This window comes from Typopeltis vanoorti, chromosome 12 (genome assembly GCF_054136105.1).
Source record: "Typopeltis vanoorti isolate ZY-2024b chromosome 12, IOZ_Tvanoo_1.0, whole genome shotgun sequence".
Classification (NCBI taxonomy): Eukaryota; Metazoa; Arthropoda; class Arachnida; order Uropygi; family Thelyphonidae; genus Typopeltis; species Typopeltis vanoorti.
This window is the reverse complement of record NC_143560.1, coordinates 22212184-22232303: the sequence shown is the minus strand read 5'-3', so window position 1 is coordinate 22232303 and position 20120 is coordinate 22212184. Positions and strand designations below refer to the sequence as shown.

At 35.3% G+C, this 20120-nt stretch overlaps 1 protein-coding gene across 2 annotated transcripts in view; it reads right to left on the bottom strand.

Moving 5' to 3' along the window:
- The window catches only part of LOC150100626 (myotubularin-related protein 12), a 182280-nt gene that overhangs the window by 96572 nt on the left and 65588 nt on the right, over window positions 1-20120 (bottom strand). The window lies entirely within an intron of this gene.

The window sequence follows — 20120 nt, the reverse complement described above, 5'->3', positions numbered from 1 at the left end:
ATGCAAAACAACTGTCATATCCTCTTTCCACTCCCCTGGAACTCTGCCAGAACTGAGACTTAGACCGAACAATTTCATTAGAGGCAATGTCAATTCTCTTGAAGATTCAAATAGTACATGGGCTGATGTGACATCCAGTCCCACTGCTGTATTCACATTGATATTTTTCAATATGATGAACATCTCAATTTTGATATGTCTCTGTCACGTCATCAACAGCAAAATCTCCATCTGGATGATATACCTTTGCAAATGATCACTCAGTAACTCAATTATTTCATTTGTGTTTGTCACCTTCCTACCATGAGTATTGTTTAAAGCCATCCTACTACAGTCATTTTTCTCTTACTTGCTACATAAAGAAAAAATTCTTTTGGGTTTATTTGGCCTGCATAGCTAAATTTCTTTCATAATCTGATTTGCCCTTTCTTACTATACTAGTCACCCTTCTTGCTTGTACTTTATACTATTCATGAGAATGCTGATTACCTTTTTCATATACAGCAATACCTCGATTAATGCACTCCCGATCAGTGAATTTTCGATTAGTGCGCTTCTAAAATTCAATTAGTGCGCCTATATACATCTTAAAAATAAATGTTAAAGATTTTAAAAAATCACTCACCGGATGAAATAATTTAGTTACCAATTTGAAACATTTTACCAAGTTATTTTTTAATGGCATACTACACTATTTCCATGTACACTATGTTCCAAATTTACGGCCAAAATTTATGTCGTCTGCTTCACATAGCATTTTGCTGATCATATCTTGTGCAATTGTTTTCCTTACTTTTTTATTTAAAATTATTTTCCTAACCTTTAATCATGAGTAAAAGAATTAGTGAGCAAAAAATAGAAGTGTGAAAATGATTTGAAAAGTAATCTGCTTGAAAGAAAAACTTGAAATAATAAAGAAAAATGAACAAGGCGAGTCCAGAGCAAAGACAGGACAAGAACACAAAAATGGGTGAATCAACTGCTGAATACAAAGAGAAAGGTAAGGCTGCTTCAAGTTCATCCTGCATGCACTAGAAATCAAAGTATTATAATGATTGAATTAGAGAGACTTCTTTTTACATGGATCGAAGATTGTAACCAAAAACGGATCCCGCTAAATATTGGCCTTATTAAATCAAAAGCATTGTCTCTTTGTCAACTGGAAAGAAAGGGCTATCAATGATGGAAAAGAAGAAGAATTCCACATTAGTGCTGGGTGATTTCAGCATTTCAAAAAGAGAAATAGCATACATAATGTTCTAATCACAGGCGAAGCTGCAATTGCAGATAAGGAGATATCCAGAGATTTTGAAGAAAATTGTGTAAGAAGGGGACTATTGTGATCAACAAATATTTAATGTCGATGAAACTGGCCTTTTTTTGGAAGCAAATGCCTTCCAAGAGTTTTCTAACCAAATCAGAGAAATCTCAGCCTGGTTATAAAGTCGCAAAGTCGAATGAAATTACTGCTAGCAATATACGAGCCGTTTGGAAGCACATTCTTCCACATTGTGCAAATGATTTTAGAGGCTTTTCAAATGAATCTAAGTTAATTAAATCTCATTCTGAGAAGTTGAGTGATTCCGACCTGATAAATTTAGATGCACAGCGGGAAGATCCTGAATATGAAGAAAATTTAATCACTGACAAACCCAAAGAGGTTTCACAGAAACAATTTGAAAATAGTTTTCGTACAATTGAAGTTTTTAAGCAGCAATGCTTAGAGACTGAACCTGGTGAAGAGAGAACCAGTAAAATTTGCAGAAGAGGAAATAGGGCCATACCGTCAGTTGTATGAAAAAAGAAACAGAATGTCTGCCAAACTACGTTAGCTCATTTCTCTGTTAAGAAGCAGAATAATAAATTTATATTCTGAATATGTTTTATTGTCTTTCAGCTTCATGGCTTCCTTTAACTAGGCCCTGAGACATACCCTAATTCTTTTATTAAAAAACTTAAGGGTCAAAAAAGAAATCTGAGGAACGAATTATACATTTTCCCATAGGTTACTATATTCAATTAATGTGCCTGTTTTAAAGAATGCATTAATCGAGGGACTGCCGTATTTCCTGCACACAGAGCTTTTTTTTTTTTTTCAGCTCTTCCTTTATATCTCTACTCATCCACTTAATCCCTAATTAGTTTATCCTCCTGACCTTGGGTATGCAGTCTGATAATGTTTCTCCCAATCTCTGACCACTTTCCAAGCACTACATACATCCTTTCCTTGTAGCGTCTCAAGCCATGGCAGTGCTCTAAGATGACTAATGTCTGTCATAATTAACAGCTTTATAGCTCAACATAAACCCTCTCTTGACAGGGTTCCACATGTTTGGCACTTTCCAAAACAAATCTACTCTCCCCAATTGAAGACAGTGTCTACCTTGTTTATGGATATTTTTTGATGGTATTACCAGATCCAACACTTTCTCAAACCCTTGGTTCCCTCTATAACATGTTGTTTCAGGTAATTATCCCTTAGCAACTATTTAAATTCCACTTTCATCTTGTCAAGCTCCCTTTATTCTCTTCCTCTGATCTATGTCTCTATAATTAAACTCTAACATAATTGTTTGGCCTGCACTCATTGCTGATCTGCCATCTACATCTTCTTGTGGACCCCCCCCCCCCCAGTCTATAGCAGAACCCAACAATATATTTTGTCCTATTGCCCTCTATCTCACACCAGATAGCTCAAATGAACCATCTCCACAGACCTAAAATCCTATTTAACTTCTAATTTTATTGGCTGTAATTCATCAGCCATCATCAACAATATCTCACTTTCTATCCTATTCCTTCTACCCTCTCTGAAAATACAATACCCTTTATATTCTATCCCTGTAATTATAATATCATTTTCTGTCAACCAGGTCTCTGATGCCTATAATTTTTGGGCAAGTTAAGCTGGCCAATGTCAAAAATTCGTCTCCCTTATTACTGATAATTCTTGCATTTGTGTACAAGAATTTCAACATTTTCTTGTGTAATGTCATTACCAAGCCATTCAAATCAGAAACCTGTGAAATCACATTCAGCATTGCATTGCATAATCGTTTCTATAGACATGCTCATTTATCACAGGGATGGACAGATCTTGAATATCTACAGGGTGTTCGGGATAAATTTGACATATTTATAATTAATTATATTTTTCCGTAAGTTACATGTATTAACACACACTTCTCTTCATTTAAAAGTTTGGACCCTTCTTCATTCATATACAAGATGTCAGAAAGGATGGATAGCTGGAACCCACCTGAATCATGGAAGAGAATAACTTGTATCATGATGATTTGTGCCCGCCATCAAAATAAGGATATTACGACTGCTGCCCAATGCTCCCTGAATACAGTAAAAACAATCAGGCATGAACTAGAGACTTGCAATGGTGACTACGAGGATGTAGCAAGAAGAAAGATCCCTAGCAGACGATCTGATTGCGTTCGTACAGCAGAATTCCTCGCAAATCTGCAGGAACAGGTGTTGAAGAACCCTGGCATTGGAATTCGGGCTTTGTTCGTGGAGTTGCTAACTGTAGTCAAGCCCTGGATAACAAGGGTAGCCAATGGTAGGCCGTATGTATGGCAGCAGGATTCGGCCCCTTGCCACACCTCTGGGAAAAGTCAAAAATGGTTGTCTGAAAATTTCTACGACTTCACCAGTCCAAATGTTTGGCCTCCAAACTCCCCAGACCTTAACCCCATGGATTATTTTGTATGGGGCGCAGTTGAAAAAGACACCAATCGCACTTCCAGTAATACAAAAGCCCAGTTAATGGATAAAATTAAAACAGTTTTTGCGGCCCTTCCCAGGGAGACTGTAGCATCAGCTTGTTCGAGGTTCCGAAGCAGAATTGAAGCTGTGATCGATGCTAATGGTGGTTATTTTGAGTAAATCTTGTTGATAGTATTGTAATTAACTCTGCCTGTAATGTTTTTTTGTCAATTCATTAAATTTAATAGATACAAAGAAGATTTTCTTTTTCCTTACGAAACTGTCAAATTTATCCCGAACACCCTGTAGATTGCAGTGGCAGCTTGTACAATAAGCAATGTGACACTGCAGCATCCAGAAGGAAAAACTGAAATAATTAAATTTTATTTGTGTTTATAAATAATAACAATGCTAACATTATATAAATGCAATACAACATGTTAAAGATTACATCTTATGTTTCGACATTGATTGAATAGTTCATCACCATCATCAAATTCCTACCATGTACCCTCAAGGGATGTTCAGGATATGATAGTACTACATGAAAAATTTACATCATTATTAACTTCCTATCTACAATTTTCATCCAAATCAGTCTGTTACTTGTCAAGATTCCAACATTATCAGATATTTCTATCGTCTAAGGCCCTTTGTACCATATCAATCCACCTATATCTTGGTCTTCCTCTGGGTAGTTTCCCTGCCAACCTGGCAGAGAACACTTGTTTTGCTAATGGTTCCTCGCCCATTCTGTTTAAGTGACAATTGAGATTACCTCTGCTAATGCATCCCTGTATGCTGACAATGTCAAGTGATTTCCTATTATACTCGTTTTTTATATGATATTGCCATTGATGCCATCTGTTCACGCCTCTAATCTTTCTCAGGACTCTCATATCTGCAATCTCTAGTCTTTGGTCAAGTGTTTTACTTCTGTCCCAACTCTCAAATCCATAAGTTAAAACTGGTTTGAACACTGTCTTGTATACAGCTAATTCCGACTAATTTCTCTCTTATTCCATATGAATTTATTCAATTCACTTCCTACCACACCAGCTTTGATGATTCTGTTGTCTATTTCCATGTTTAATTTACCATTTTCACTATAAATCATGCCTAAGTAGCTGAAATGTTTTACTCGTTCCACAGGTTCTCCCGTTCACAACGCAGTTGACATTTTCAATGATTCTACCTATTTTCATTATCTTTGATCTTTTTATTGCAGACCTTCATACCATATCTATTACAACAGTTATTCAATTTAGTCAAAGAATCTTACAAACTTGTAGTGGATTTATTTAGAAGTATAACATCGTCCGCATAAAGCAAAGAGTTGACATTAACATCTCCAATTCTGATATCATTTTTAATACCACTGTCCTTCATGATGTGATCCATTATAGGTAATGATTAACAGAGGGATAATGTACATCCTTGTCTCACACCAGATTTAACATTAAACCATCTACCTGTACTTCCTTCAATTCTAACTGCTGACTTACAACTCAAATAAAGACTAAGTTTTGCTTGATATAATGCCCCACTGACGCCATATAACTGTAGCGTATTGAATAGCTTCTCTCTTGGCACCTTGTCATATGCCTTTTCCAGATCGACAAAACTTAAATACAGATCTTTATTATATTCCCATGCTTTCTCAACTATCTGTTGTAAAGTGAAGATCTGATCCTGACAGCCACTATTTGGCCTGAATCCAGCTTGTTTTTCACCAAGCTTTTTTTCCACAATTCTTCTCAACCGTTTCTCAAGTATACTTGTAAATCTTGCCAGGAACACTCAGTAGGGAAATTCTTCTGTAATTTTCACATTCAGTTTTATTTCCCTTTTTATATAAGGGTACAATGAGAGCTCTACTCCAATCATCGGAAATTCGTCCCTCTGTCCAGGCTTTCTGAACTATGCAGTGCAGCCACTGTAAGACTTTTATACCACCATACTTCAGCATCATCTACTCCTGCTGCCTTTCCACATTTCAAGCCTTTGATGGCTTTTTCTACTTCAAGTATGGATATGTATTCCTGACTGTGTGTCTGCTGAGTCTTTTTTACCACTGTGTTATCACTGCTTGTTTCATTTAGTAATTTTTCCGAAGTAGTTACTCCATACTTCAAGGATATCTTTTTCTCCCATTTTCATGTCACCTTTATCATCTCTAACCTCCTTTTACAGCACTCTTTCCTCCATTCCTAAGATTCTTCAAGAACCTCCAGAATATTTTGCCACCTTCTTGATATTTATTTTCTATATTCTTGCCAAAGTCCTCCCATGACTTTTGTTTAGCTAGTTTTACACAGTGTTTAGCATTCTTGCATTTTTCTCTGTATTCTCTAAGAGCACAAGCTGACTTATTTGCCAGGAACTTTTGATATGCTTTCTTCTTTTCCTTCACTGCCTCTTTAACTTCCTGTGTCCAACATGGAGTTCTAATTTTTCTATCCTTGCAGACAACCTCCCCACATGCCTCTCTGGCTGAATACATCAGGGTTTCCTTCAAGGCTTGCCACTGAATCTCCAAGGTTTGGTTCCTGTTCTCAAACTCTTTCATTTTCTCTTCAAATAAGCTTTGTGTATTTTAGTCTACAGTTCACATCTGAGAGTTGCTCAACTTTTATTCGCTTTAAAACTTTCTTACATGTTATTCTTTTCAATATGAAATTCAGTTTTATCCTGCCCAAGACTAAATAGTGATCAATTCCAATTTCAAATCCTCTGTACACTCTGGTGTCCTGCATCAGGGAGAAAACATCACTATCAACAATAACATAGTCAATGAGACTTTTCTTATTCCTTGCCTCTTCTCTTCATGTGAATTTGTGCACATTTTTATGTTGGAATACGGTGTTAGTAATAACCAGTCCATGTTCTGAGCAGAAATCCAACAGGTATTTGCCATTATTATTAGCTTTGCTCTTTTCTCCAAATTTTCCTAAAATATTTTTGTATGTCTCACAATCATTTCCTACTCTGCTATTTAGATCTCCAATAAGGACCAACTTTTCATTTTTCATTGTGTCAGTTGCTATTTCTAAAGCATCAAAATATTCCTCCACTTCTACCTTAGTAGAACCTTCTTTGGGACCATAGGCACAAATAAGTCTCATTGTCCAATTCCCCATTCTGATATTTGCCCACATCACTCTACTTGAAATTGCCTGCCATTCAAGAAGATTAGCCTCGTATTTTGTGTTGAGTACTATGGCTACTCCTTCTTTTCCTTGATTGTTATTGCCTGAATATAACATTTTGTATTTATTGCTCAGAAAGATCTCACCACTTTTTGTCTTTTTTGTTTCAGTCACCCCTATTATGTCGATCTGGTACTACTTATCTAATTCCTCAGCTAGCTCCATTTCTTTGCATTCATGCTTCTTATGTTGATAGTACCGATCTTTAACTCTGGTGATGTTGAGTTGGGGAGTGCTTTCAGATTTGTTCCAGTAATTGACTTTTCGCTGTTTGTCCTAGTTCCCTGATGAAAACAACGGGGGTCTTGTTTAATCGGGCGATGTCCCAGCTGGGATGAAATTTTGTCATGTTGTACCATCATTTTGTATATTGTGTTTAAGCCATTAAGAATACAATTTGGTCAGCTAAATACCAAATTGCCAGCCCATCCTAGTTCGTTCAGTATCCAGGTAGATGCCCAACAGGGTGCACCACGAGTAGGTGAGGATTGGACATTAGGTCAGAAGCCCTGGTTGGTTCTCCGCATTCCTTTAAAGGCTAAGTGGAGGTCTCCACTCAGTTATACAGCTTTGACTCTTAAGCACCCCTGAATTGGATTGAATAGTTAATAACTGGAATTGTTCGATTAACCCTTTAGATTATGAAACAAATGCACTGCAATGTAACAAAGTGTCAGAATTATCACGTTCAGTCAGTTCTGGCTAGACTCACTGATATTTGTTTGCACTTGTCTCTGCATGTAACACGTGAATCTGACACTGCTCCTTGAGCAGTGTTGCTACAGATAAATTGTATGCTTATGCACATTATTTCTGTGAGATATGAAACTTTTATTATTGGTGTGTGTTCGTGGTGAGGGTGAAATATTTTTGGTAAATCTTATTTTATGCTGTTAAAATAACATATAATTATTTCTTTATTTATTATAAATAAAAGGCTGAATTATGACAAGTGTCACTGTTGAAAATATGAAAAGAATTATATTTTCTCAATTATCGTTACATGAAACAAATGTAACGCAGTATCAGAATGTCAAAACAGACACTGCTTGTTGAGCAGTGTCACTACAGATATATTGTATGCTTGCACGTATTATTTCTGTATACAAAACATTTATTATTGGTGTGTGTTCGTAATGAGGGTAAAAAATTTTTAATAAAGCAATTTTTGTAATATGTAAATTTACTTATTAATAAATTGATTACTGATTAGGAAAAACTGGATTCTTTTTTCTTATTTTGTATATGCAGCATCCCCTACTTAAAATTTTCACCGGCCACCACTGCTAGATTGCATCCTTCCTAATATCTTTAGTCTCCCTGATTTTGCAATTCCAAAAACTCTCACTAAACAACAAACATCTAATTTCTTCAAACATCTAATTCTCCAAAACTATTTAAATGTAGTCTGTTCTGGCATATATGTCCTTTCATCCATCAAATTCACTCCATATATCAATAAACTGTACACCATTCCTCCTGTACAATCTTCTCATGGCCTCATATTAGCAATCATGGCCCTTCTCTTTCTTAACTGTCCTATCATACCTAGGTGGCAGATTCACAATTTTTACTTCCTTACTTTTCAATTTTCATTTCTTATTGCATATTTCTCCTCTCTCAAATAATTTGTTCCTGCCATAACAACAATCTCTTTCATTTCTCTCTTTTGCAACTAACAGCTTCACATTGACTTTTGCACATGGGAAACAAGCTTTCATCACTTGCTCATTAAGTATACCTCTTATCATCGAATCTCTATACGATGCCATTGCCTTATTTCCAGATTTTTGCATGTTCATACTTTCTAAATTCACTTTTTCTTTCATTATCCTGCCTGCTGTACCACATGACAATCATTTTTCCAGTCGTTCTAGTTACCGTTTTGTCCTGTGAAGGATGCACTATAAGCACCTCATTTCACTCCTTACTGTCACTTCATCACCCACGTTACTTTCAGCCACTTCTTTCATTCTTTCATTCCATGCACTATGCTTCACTACTTCCACATTCATCAGAACACTTTTGTTATCTTTCCTTACATTGTTAATATTTGTTACTTCATTTTCCTGCTTTCTACATGCATTTCTTGCACTGGCACATGAAACATTTACAACCTTTCTCTCTCCATTCTCACTTTCTTACCACAACCCATTCACTCTTGGCAATGAACATAGAGAACATACACTACATTGTATAAAATCCCTCATGCTAAATTCATGAATGAAGCCTTTCCTTGCACGGATCAGTGCCGTGTATGAAAACACCTTCTAAATGATATCCTGTATTAAATTTCATAAACACACACACACACACACACTCAACATTATGGTCTAAAATAAGTAAGATATAACCAAAAATAATTACTAAAATTATTAATATTCACTAAAATAAAACTTCTGTAAAATACATACAACACTGCTTATGCTGAGTTAACTTTATTATTATCTAGCTAAGTAAAACTAGTTAAAATTTTTAAACACTTCAAACTACAGTGCACCTGTTCTTTGCAAACCTCAGAAATATGAAATTACACTGTCCACATAATTAAGTTACTGGTCTAAAATATAACTATATTTTTAAATGTTTTACTCTACTTTTACATTAATGCTAGTAACTTGTAAAAACTTTCAGCAGATTATTTGTTTACATCAGACCACTCGGGAAGTTCTAAAAAAATTATGTTTTGATAGGGAGTACTGAATACGCAAAAAGAGGCAACAAAAAAATTATTTTCTTCATTTTCAAAAGCTGTTTAGGCAAGAGATGAAAATACCAGAATGGAAACAATTTATAGCCACCTATCAAGAGTGCCTCTCATAAAAATTTTAAATCTTTATTTGGTCTTCACATAACTTTTTTGGGGTTCAAAGTCAGCCATTTTTAGTTTTCAAGAATCTTTAAGGCATTCCCCCCCCCCTTGCACACACATACAGAAGAAATGCTTCAATCAAGGTGATTTTAGAGATGCGAATTCCACTAGATGTATACATAAAATGTACAACAAATCAGATCTTAGGACATAAAAGGTAGAGTACAAAATGGGAAATACAAAACACCTAAAGCAGCTGGCTACCATCTTGAAAAAAAGAGAAAAAAAAAAGTTTGTCTGAAAATCCAAAAGTACACACCTTGAACATTAACAGGGTAGCAAAAAATCAAATTGGACAATCTGGAAATAAGTTGCAATTAATTTTAAAATCCTCTGATGCCAGACATTAGACACATTCTTTAGCCATCTAAACAAACAACACAAACGCATACAGTTCACAAATGAAATTGAAAAACACAACACACTTCCGTTTCTAGATATACTTGTCACAAGTCTTCCCTCGGGCAATCTTTCCTTCACTGTTTACCGAAAATCGACACATACGGGACAATATATACACATAAACTACTACCACCACCCGACACAAAAACTAGGTGTCATCAACACGCTAAAAAACAGAGCTCAGACAATCTGTTCCAGTGAACAGGCAAAGACGAATTTAAAATTATCAGTAATAACTTACAAAAAAATGGATACAGCCAAAACACTATTAACAAAATTCTCTACAAAACCACAATAAAAAACAAAGACAAACCAGACTACAGTAAAACTATAACCATTCCCTACATTAAAGGAATATCAGACAAAATAAACAGAGTACTACAAAAGTACAACCTCAAAGCCACCTTTAAACCTCCTGCAAAATTAAAAAGCTTACTCAACTCATCCAATGACCCACTCCCTCCACTAGCTCACCCTGGAGTATACCGGATTTATTGTACATGCAACATACCATATATAGGAGAAACAGGACGCACTATTCCTATTAGACAAAAAGAACATAAACGACATATTAAATATAATAATTATGGTGAAGATGGCTTTCTGATCATGCCCTGAATACCTTACACAGAATTGATTGGAAAACCACCAGCTGTCTACATCACACTAGAACATGGTACGAAAGGAAATTCAAGGAAGCCTGTGAGATTATTATCAACCATCCCAATCTGAACAACAATGATGGTCTAAAAATCCCTAACATATGGAAGGTATATATTCGACCTTCCTCACCAAGAACAACTATAAACAGGACTGTAGAAAATCCAGTATTGTAAATCAAAAATAAGAATTGTAATACTAAAAATAGGACACCAATTGTTTCTGAAAGAAAACCATCTAAAAGAATGTTTATTCCTGTCATTGTAAAATAGAATTAGCTTGATGTAAAAATTTATTTTTTATTTTATTTTATTTTTTTTTATTTATTTATTTATTTTTTTATTTTATTTATTTTTTCCACCAGAGGTCATGCCAGTAGAATGACATGTGATCAAATCATTGTTTCTCTAGCTTACAGTTAATGATGTAACTCAGCTTGTCCTGTATATTTATGTACACTCCAGATGATGATCTTGATGTGAAGATCGAAACGTCGGGATAATAAAAAAAGTTTTTTAACACGGTTGTAAATTCCATAAAATTTTTAAAATGAATGCTGATCACCGTGTAACCCTAAAAGAAAGGATTAAAGCAAACAGCCTCTATAAACAAGTAAACTAGTTTTCTTCCCTTTAGTGTTACAAGGTGATCAGCATTCATTTCAGACAAATTAAGGAGACTACAACCGTATTAGAAATAATTATTTTAATTTTCTGATGTTTCAACCTTTATATTAAGATCATCTGGAGTATACACATGAATAGACAGAGACTAGCTATATTACATTTCACACAGTATGCCATAGAGACAATGATTTGATCAGCAGTTATTACTGGCCTGACCTCTAGTGAAAAAAATAAATATATAAAATAAAATAAATAAATAAATAAATAAAAATAAAATAACTACATCAAAGATATATTCTATTAAGCTACAAAGCTATTCTATAAAGTTCTAAAACTATTCTATAAAGCTAATTAATAAATTAAAATTTATTAAAAGTTCTTAAATTTAATAACTTTCGGATAGGAATTGTGCAATTCTTATTAGAAAACAAGAACATAAATGACACATTAAATTTAATAACCATGGAAAAGCTGGCCTTTCTGATCATGCCATGAAATACAGGCAGTCCCCAGGTTACAGACAAGATACATTCCTGAGAACATCTTTAGGTCGAATTTGTATGTAACTCGGATACCTGATGAACAGTATACAGTAACAATAATACTATAATGGCTCCTATGCGGTAATAATAATAGTGTAATACTGTAATAATAATAATACCCCTTTGCAGTAATAATAAGTTACAGAAACTATTCTGCTCTTTCTTTTAATTCAAACAAACAGAACATAAAAACAAACTCATACAAAAAATTTAGATAGGAGATAGAAGAAATTTCAAAAAAGAATATTAAAGGTTAACACTCACCTAATGTTGCATTAATGTCTTGCTTACTGGAAAGGGCACTTTTGAGACAAGAAGGCAGGCTAACATTAATTGGAAGATGGAGATGATGCTGGAGAGGATGGAGTGGGTGCTGGAGAATCAGGATCTGATTCTGTTGCTGGAGGAAGGGAGCTTACCACCGAAGTCGGTTTCTTGAAAAAGATATCTAGGGTTGTTTGAACAGCCTTTTTCTTTTTATTTAATCATAAATGGCCTCGTGGCAACTGTTCTCACTAACTGCATGGCAATCCTTTGGAAGAGCAAGATCCTACTCAATGTTAGGATCTTGCTCTTCCAGCTTAGCAAATCTTGTTTCAATGAGACGAAAGGCTCCAGCTAATTCTTTTGTCGTAAACTTTCTTGGCTCTGGATCTTCTGGTTCTTTGTGTTATTGTGTTTCTATCAGCTGCATCTCTATCTCCATAAGGTCTTCACTGGTTAATTCTTGTGAATATGACTCCAGTAAGCAAATGACATGATTTTCATTGATGTCCAATTGCAGTGCATTATACACCGCAGCTTTTCTGGCTTTGCCGATGTCTTCTTCTGTGAAGCCAAAAAAATCATCACAGAATTGAAGGCACAGTTTGTTCCACACCCCTTTCACTGTTGATTACTTCACTTGCTCCCAAGAATTAACAATGTTTTTGATGGCATCACAGGGTAATCACAGCCTCACAAAATCGAATAAAAAATTCGAATGTTCTTTTCGACCACTGATTATATACAAAACACATATAAATTGAGTTTAACTGGTCAGAGGTTTTTTTCATTGTAAAGTAATAGCCTACTAGTTTCGCCGACTTGACTGTTGGCTTCGTCTGGGCATACAAGGTGACAATGACTGATAACATACACACACACCATGTGTTTGATGTAGCATTTAATTTGAATTTAGATAATATTTAACATTCATTTATGTTATAATCTGATATCCTTAACTTGTTTTATGATTTTTTTTAAGCTGTTTTGTCACCTTGTATGCCCAGACAGCACCAACAGTCAAGTCGGTGAAACTAGTAGGTTATTATTGGAAGTTTATTTTTCACTTGGTTAGACTGTAATAAATTTAGTTTAATCCTTTATCCAAGTGTAAGCAAACAAAGTTTGCGCCTGAAAATATCTTCAAGACTGAGGTAAGGTGGTGCATCCCTAGGCAACTCGTAGCAAAGATGGACCAAGCTCTCATCACTCCTAGTCTCAGTATCTCCCATAATGCAAAGCACATCTCCTTGTGGAGATGTATACTGGTATGCATTAAGGGAAGGGCCACTAACCAGACCGGTTTCAACCTTTATTGAGGTCTTGTCAGTGGGAGGCAAACCCAGGGTGGTGATACTAAGGCAGAAGCAATAGGGATGCCTATGGATGCACCACCTTACCTCAGTCCTGAAGATATTTTCAGGTGCAAACTTTGTTTGCTTACACTTGGATAAAGGATTAAACTAAATTTATTATAGTAGGTTATTACTTTATAATAAAAAAAAACTCTGGCCAGTTAAACCCAGTTTATATGTGTTTTGTATCGAATAAAAAGAGTTAAGACAAAAGTGATGCTGTGCGTAAGCAACCATATAAACAATGAGATTAGCCACTAGCGTAAAAATGATGCACCAATGAACTGTTATGCCTTGTGGGTTTGTTTATATGCATGGAAGAAACTAGTTTTCAAATTATTAATTTAATTATTTTTATTATTTAATGATTACTTATCCTTATGGGGAGCCCATTCATAAGCACGGAATGGCATAAGTCGGGTCATCCATAACCTGGGGACTGAATGTACTCTACATAGAATTAACTGGAAAGGCACCTGTTGTTTACATCACACTAAAACGTGATATGAAAGTAAATTTAAGGAGGCCTGTGAAATTCTTATCAAACACCCTAATCTTAACAATAACGATGGTCTGAAAATCTAAGAATATGGAAGGCACATATTCTACCCACATAGCCTTTCATTAGCCTAAGAGTTAATTATAAATAGCACTATAGGTATTCGTTCGAAGTTTTTCCACTTGGTTATATTATAAAATAAAGATGCCAAGAAATTGTATTCTTGGTTTAATCCTTTATCCAAGTGTAAGCAAACAAAGCTTGCGACTGAAGTATTTTCAGGGCTGGGCAACTTGTATATAGAGGCAAATGACTTCCCATCAGTTGCCTTGTATCCCATAATGCAAAGCACATGTCCTTACAGAACATATACAGAAATATGACTTCTGCATTACTTCAACCTTGGTATTATCTCTGGTCTGGCTCCCACTGATGAGACCTCAATAAAGGTTGAAACCGATCTGAGTAGTGACCCTTCCCATAATGCATAGCATTATACATGTCCATAAGGATATGTGCTTTGCATTATGAGAAGGTTATACTATAAATTAAAGATGCCAAGAAATTATATTCTTGGTTTAATCATTTATCCAAGTGTAAGCAAACAAAGTTTGTGCCTGAAGTATTTTCAGGACAACTCATATATAGAAGCTAAATTTCATATGGGCAACTCGTATATAGAAGCTAATGACTTCACATCACTTGCCTTAGTATAACATAGCATCCCAGGATACTAAGGCAAGTGATGTGAAGTCATTAGCCTCTACATATGAGTTGCCCAGTCCTGAAAATACTTCATTCACAAGTACACTTGGATAAATGATTAAACCAAGAATACAATTTCTCAGCATCTTTAATTTATGGGACTATAGGTAATCCAGAACCTTATCTCTAATATAACAACTCTCATGTTAAATTAGGACATCACTTTTGCTGTAATAAAACTATCTATATGAAACTGTTCTCTGATGTTGTCATAAATAGAATACAGCTTTGATGTAGATATTTTATTTTGTTTTATTTATTTATTTATTTTTTCACTAGAGGTCAGGCTAAAAGAATAACCATTGATCAAATCACTATCTCTTTGGCATACTGTGTGAAATGTAATATAGCTCATCTCTGTATATATATATATATATATATATGTAATCTCCATATATGTGTGTGTGTGTGTACTCCAGATGATGACCTTAATATGAAGGTCGAAATGTTGGGAAAGTAAAATAATTATTTCTAACACGGGTGTAATCTCCATAATTAGTCTGAAAAGTAAACTAATTGTGAAGATATTTCCCACACAAACTTGATAAAAAAAAACTAGAATATAATTTCTTTTTTTGCTATTGGAATACCATAAGTGGGCATATGAATAAACTATAAAATGAAAAAAAAAACTCATGCTTTTTAGAATCTTCAGTCATTGTTTAATTGTTGTTCTGTTTTTGTAATGATGCCAATGAAACATAGGTAGAAATTCTATAATTATACCTTAAGTAGTGCATGATGCAAGGAACTCATCACGCAAAAATAGTGAATCTAGTAACAGAATCTGTGAATCTAAACAACGTAGATGTTTTGTTTCAAAATGAAAAAGTGATAACATAAGTTTTAAACCTGGAAGTTGACAACTTTTGTGAGATTCAAGCAGGTGAGTGGCTGATTATAATAAACTGAAGAAACTAATAAAAGTGGCCTGAAACAGTATCTTGGCAGGAAAAATTGCATGGTGGAGGAACTATCAGTGCACTGGAAGTGAGTAGACAAAGGATGTCTGTAAGGAGCTACATCTGACTTCATTCCTAGAATTAGGAGAATAAATTTTATGGGAGTTAAATGGACAAATAAATAAATTTCAGGCAAATTTTCTTGGTTTTCTTTTAAGAGCTAAGAATTCAGAATGGGGAGAGGGAAAAAAACTGTGATATTATTATTATCTGAGACATCCAAGGAGTCAAGGATTCATTGAGGGAGGCTATACATCACACAAACCAGCTCTCATACCTTCCCTTAAATTCATTCACACTAAATGCACTCACTACCTCTAAAGGCCAGCGATTCCACTCACTTGCTACTTTTTGAAAGAAAAACCTAGCTCTTACTCCATTACTGACTGTAAACAAACTCAACTTCCATGGATACCACCATGTCCTTTCCCTACCTTCCATATAACAAAAATTTTCATTAGACGATACCCTATAACACCCATTCAGAAGTTTATAGACCTCTATCATATCATCCCTGTCATCATCTAAATTCCATAATCCTGATATAATCTTCATAACTCTTCTTTGCAGCCTCTCCACAACTTCTTTATTCCTTTGGAACATGGGAGATCAAATCTGCACACAATAGTCCAGGTGTGGTCTTATCAAGGCTTTATAAAGAGACAAAATGACTACCTTATTGTTACATGTCAACTTTTGCCATGTGACCTTTGGCATAACCCCACTAATATAATATGCCACTGGTAATCTCATCATGCCAAAGTGCATAACTTTACATTTACTACATTAAACTGAAAGCCATTTTCGTTTGCCCAAATTTCCAGCCTATTCAAATCATTCTGTAAATGCTGGATATCAATAGCATCCCTGATGGCCAAGAACACCCAATCTAGCCCACTAGGGGGTGCCATTTAGGACTCTAGGCCTGACTTTAGTTGCCTTTCTTCAGCCTCATTTGCCCAATATTAGTCCTGTGTGCACATATCAATTTTTGTGATCCCTGATGGTGGCAATGTAATATTGCTGAAATATAGAAATGTATTAATTAATTTATTATAATTAATATTTTTTCATACATTGTTATTTCCTGAAAAATAATAGTTAAGAGCCACTAATGTGCAATCTACAGCTTTTTCTGCATAATCTGCTAAATCTACATAATCTGATAAAATCCCCTCTCTAACTTAAATGTCCCTATCATAGCACCTCTTTTCCTCCTATCCACCAAATTCTGCAATCCAAATTTCTCTTCAATCTCTCTCCATAGCCAGCATTACAGACTCCTAATATTGTTTTAGGCACTTGTTTCTGGACCCTCTCCAATGTTTTCAATGTGATGTAGAAACATTGGAGAAGGTCCAGCAGAGATGAGTGCCTAAAACAATATCAGCACTCTGGAATGGTGGAGAGAGAGAGAGAGAGAGAGAGAAATTGAAGAAATGTGGATTGCAGAGTTTGGTCAATAGGAGGAAAAGAAGTGATATGATATTTAAGTGTGGTCTGACTAGTGCTTTGTACATTGGCAAAACCACCTCCTTATCCCTAAAACACTGCTCCATCATACACAACTTGCCAATGTACTATCTATTCCTATCGCTACAGCTTGTACACAACTTAACATGTGGTAGTCTATCAAACACTTTTTCAAAGTCCACTGCACGTGATTCTCCCTTTTCTAACACACTCATAAATTTGTCATAAAATTTAAGTAAATTGCAAAAACAAGACCTATCCTTTAGAAATGTATGCTGGCCATCATAAAAAAATACTATGTCCATCAACCCAATCTTGTATTATATTCCTACCCAATCCCTCTCTCTAACACCTTGACTACACCTGCAGTTATATAGACTCATCTATAATTGGAAACCTCCGTCTTAGAACCATGCTTATGGAGTGGTACTATTTTGCCTTCTTTCCACTCCCTAGGAACCTTATCCACTGCAAGACTTTCATTAAATAACAGGTCAAGGGCACTAATTAGCATCTAACCGATGACACTGATATAGCTCTGATTCTTTCATTTCCAATTCTCCTAATACTTGCTTCCATGCTATATATTGGAAGATATTTACATCAGTATGGTATATAATGATAAAGTGCTCATTCAATAATTGAATGAGCACTTTATTATTGGGAATATTATTGGGGAAAAAAAATGGTGCTGAATAAAAGAATGAAACCTCAGAGATCCAATGCAAATTCTGAGGAAAAATACTGACATATTTAGCCAGAAAGCATGTGAATTTCCAAGGACAGAAAAATCAGAACTCATGATTGACTCAGACAGTCCATCATGAATACAATCCTAAAAAAGAAGAAATCATGTTGAAAGTTTCCTTGCTAAGTGATCAGGTAGCCATGGAGAATATACGGAAAAAAAAAGTAAGCTAAGTATATCAGCAGCTAAACAATTGTAAAAAAGTTTGGAAAGAATACAGAACATAAATATCATGAAGGTGGCAAAAAGTGTTCTGAGACTACTGAGAATGTTTAGAAATTGAGGAAGGAATACTGTGAAAAGAATCAGCAATGATAAAGACAAGAAAAAAAAAGAATAAAAATAAGGATCTTAGAAAAACATTCAGATATTTGAAACTTGGAAAGGTGGCTAGAATAAAGATGATATTCAACAATTTGGGAGGCCTAATGAACGGGTCAAATTCTAGTAAGTTTGGAGAAAAGCTCTTATAAGTATCAGTCTGCAATTCTCACACTCAGGAATTCTTGGTAACATTTATGTAAGCATACTTAAGAGGCTATGAAAAACTGTGGAAGAAAAACATGGAGAGGAATAATACAAACATAGAAAGAATAATACAGAATAATACAGCTGGGCTCAGGGCCAAATAATGATTGTCAGGATCAGATTTTTATTTCATGACAAACAGTGGAGAAGTTAGGACAAAGATCTGGAGAAGGCATATAATAAGGTACCACCAAGAGTTGTAAGCTGTTCAAAGCACACAATTATATGGTGTAAATGAGACATTATGCAAAACAATACACACACACACACACGTGTATATATATATACATCAGTAATTACCATTTACCTGGTGCAGCACCATGTAATTTTACTTCAATCATCAGAATGGTAAATTGTCTTCCCAGTGTGGTCAGATAAACAGCAGATTACTGTGTGTGTGCATGTGTAAACTTAGAGTGGTTTGAACTAAAGGAGACCTATATGAAGTAGAGAAAATATCAATTGCATTTTAAAAAGAGAATATAACTCCTTTTTCTTGTTCTTTTCTATAAGCAGCCTGCAAATGTTGTCTATGAATCTTCATCCTCTCTCTCTCTCTCTCTATCCTGAACTCTTCCAGTCCAATCCAGGATTCTGATTGCAGCTGAGTCCTTTCTGATATTATCATCTCAACTTTACATTCCCATTTATCAGGCATCATCCATTCTTTCCATTCAAGTCACCTCACAGTCAACAAGCTCTGAATACATAGTTAATAGTTGAGATGGTTACAACTGATATAGTTCTTGATCATGTTGTCTCCATTTTCCTGTTATCCCTTACATGTTCAACAACTTTTCTAAGGATTTTTATCTTTAAAGATCTGCAAGCTTTTCATCTTAGTCTGCTATATTCAAGAAGCATTGTGTAGCTCAGCGGATGTGGCGTTTGCACACCGCCGCGCTTGGCCGCACGAAGGAAGACTTGGTTTCGAGTCTAGTAGGCGACTAGAGGAAATTTTTCTAAGCCTTTTTTCGACCGGTTCCCGAGTTAGTCGATCTCTGGCACGGGCAAGCAGGTTTTTCCTCCCGGAAACTCGGGTTTTTCGTCCTGTAAACTCAAGAAAATCGACCGTAGAACCCACATTATTTCAGACATTAAATATATTGTGTTAGGGTTAGGGACCACGAGATGGCGGCACATTTGAGCCGTCTCTCTTCACTGCGTACCGCTTAATTAGTGATAGCCTTGGGCCATCTGTCTCTGATTGGGTACCAGTGGAGATTGAACTGCCCACTCAGTCTCCAAAAGTTAGATAGGGCTAAATGGCCTCGCCTACTCCCTGTATACGGGAATAAAAAAGGCGTTAGCTGATAGCTGATAGCTGATAATAGGTCTAATAATTGTTTTCAGGTTCTGATAACTGTTATACATTCTCTTGAAGAACCTATAGAATAAATTAAACATTTCATTTATGTAGGAACAGTTTTCAGTGAAGATAGCAAATTAAATATGGAAACAGATAACAGAATAATCATGCAAAGCTGGTAGGAGGAGG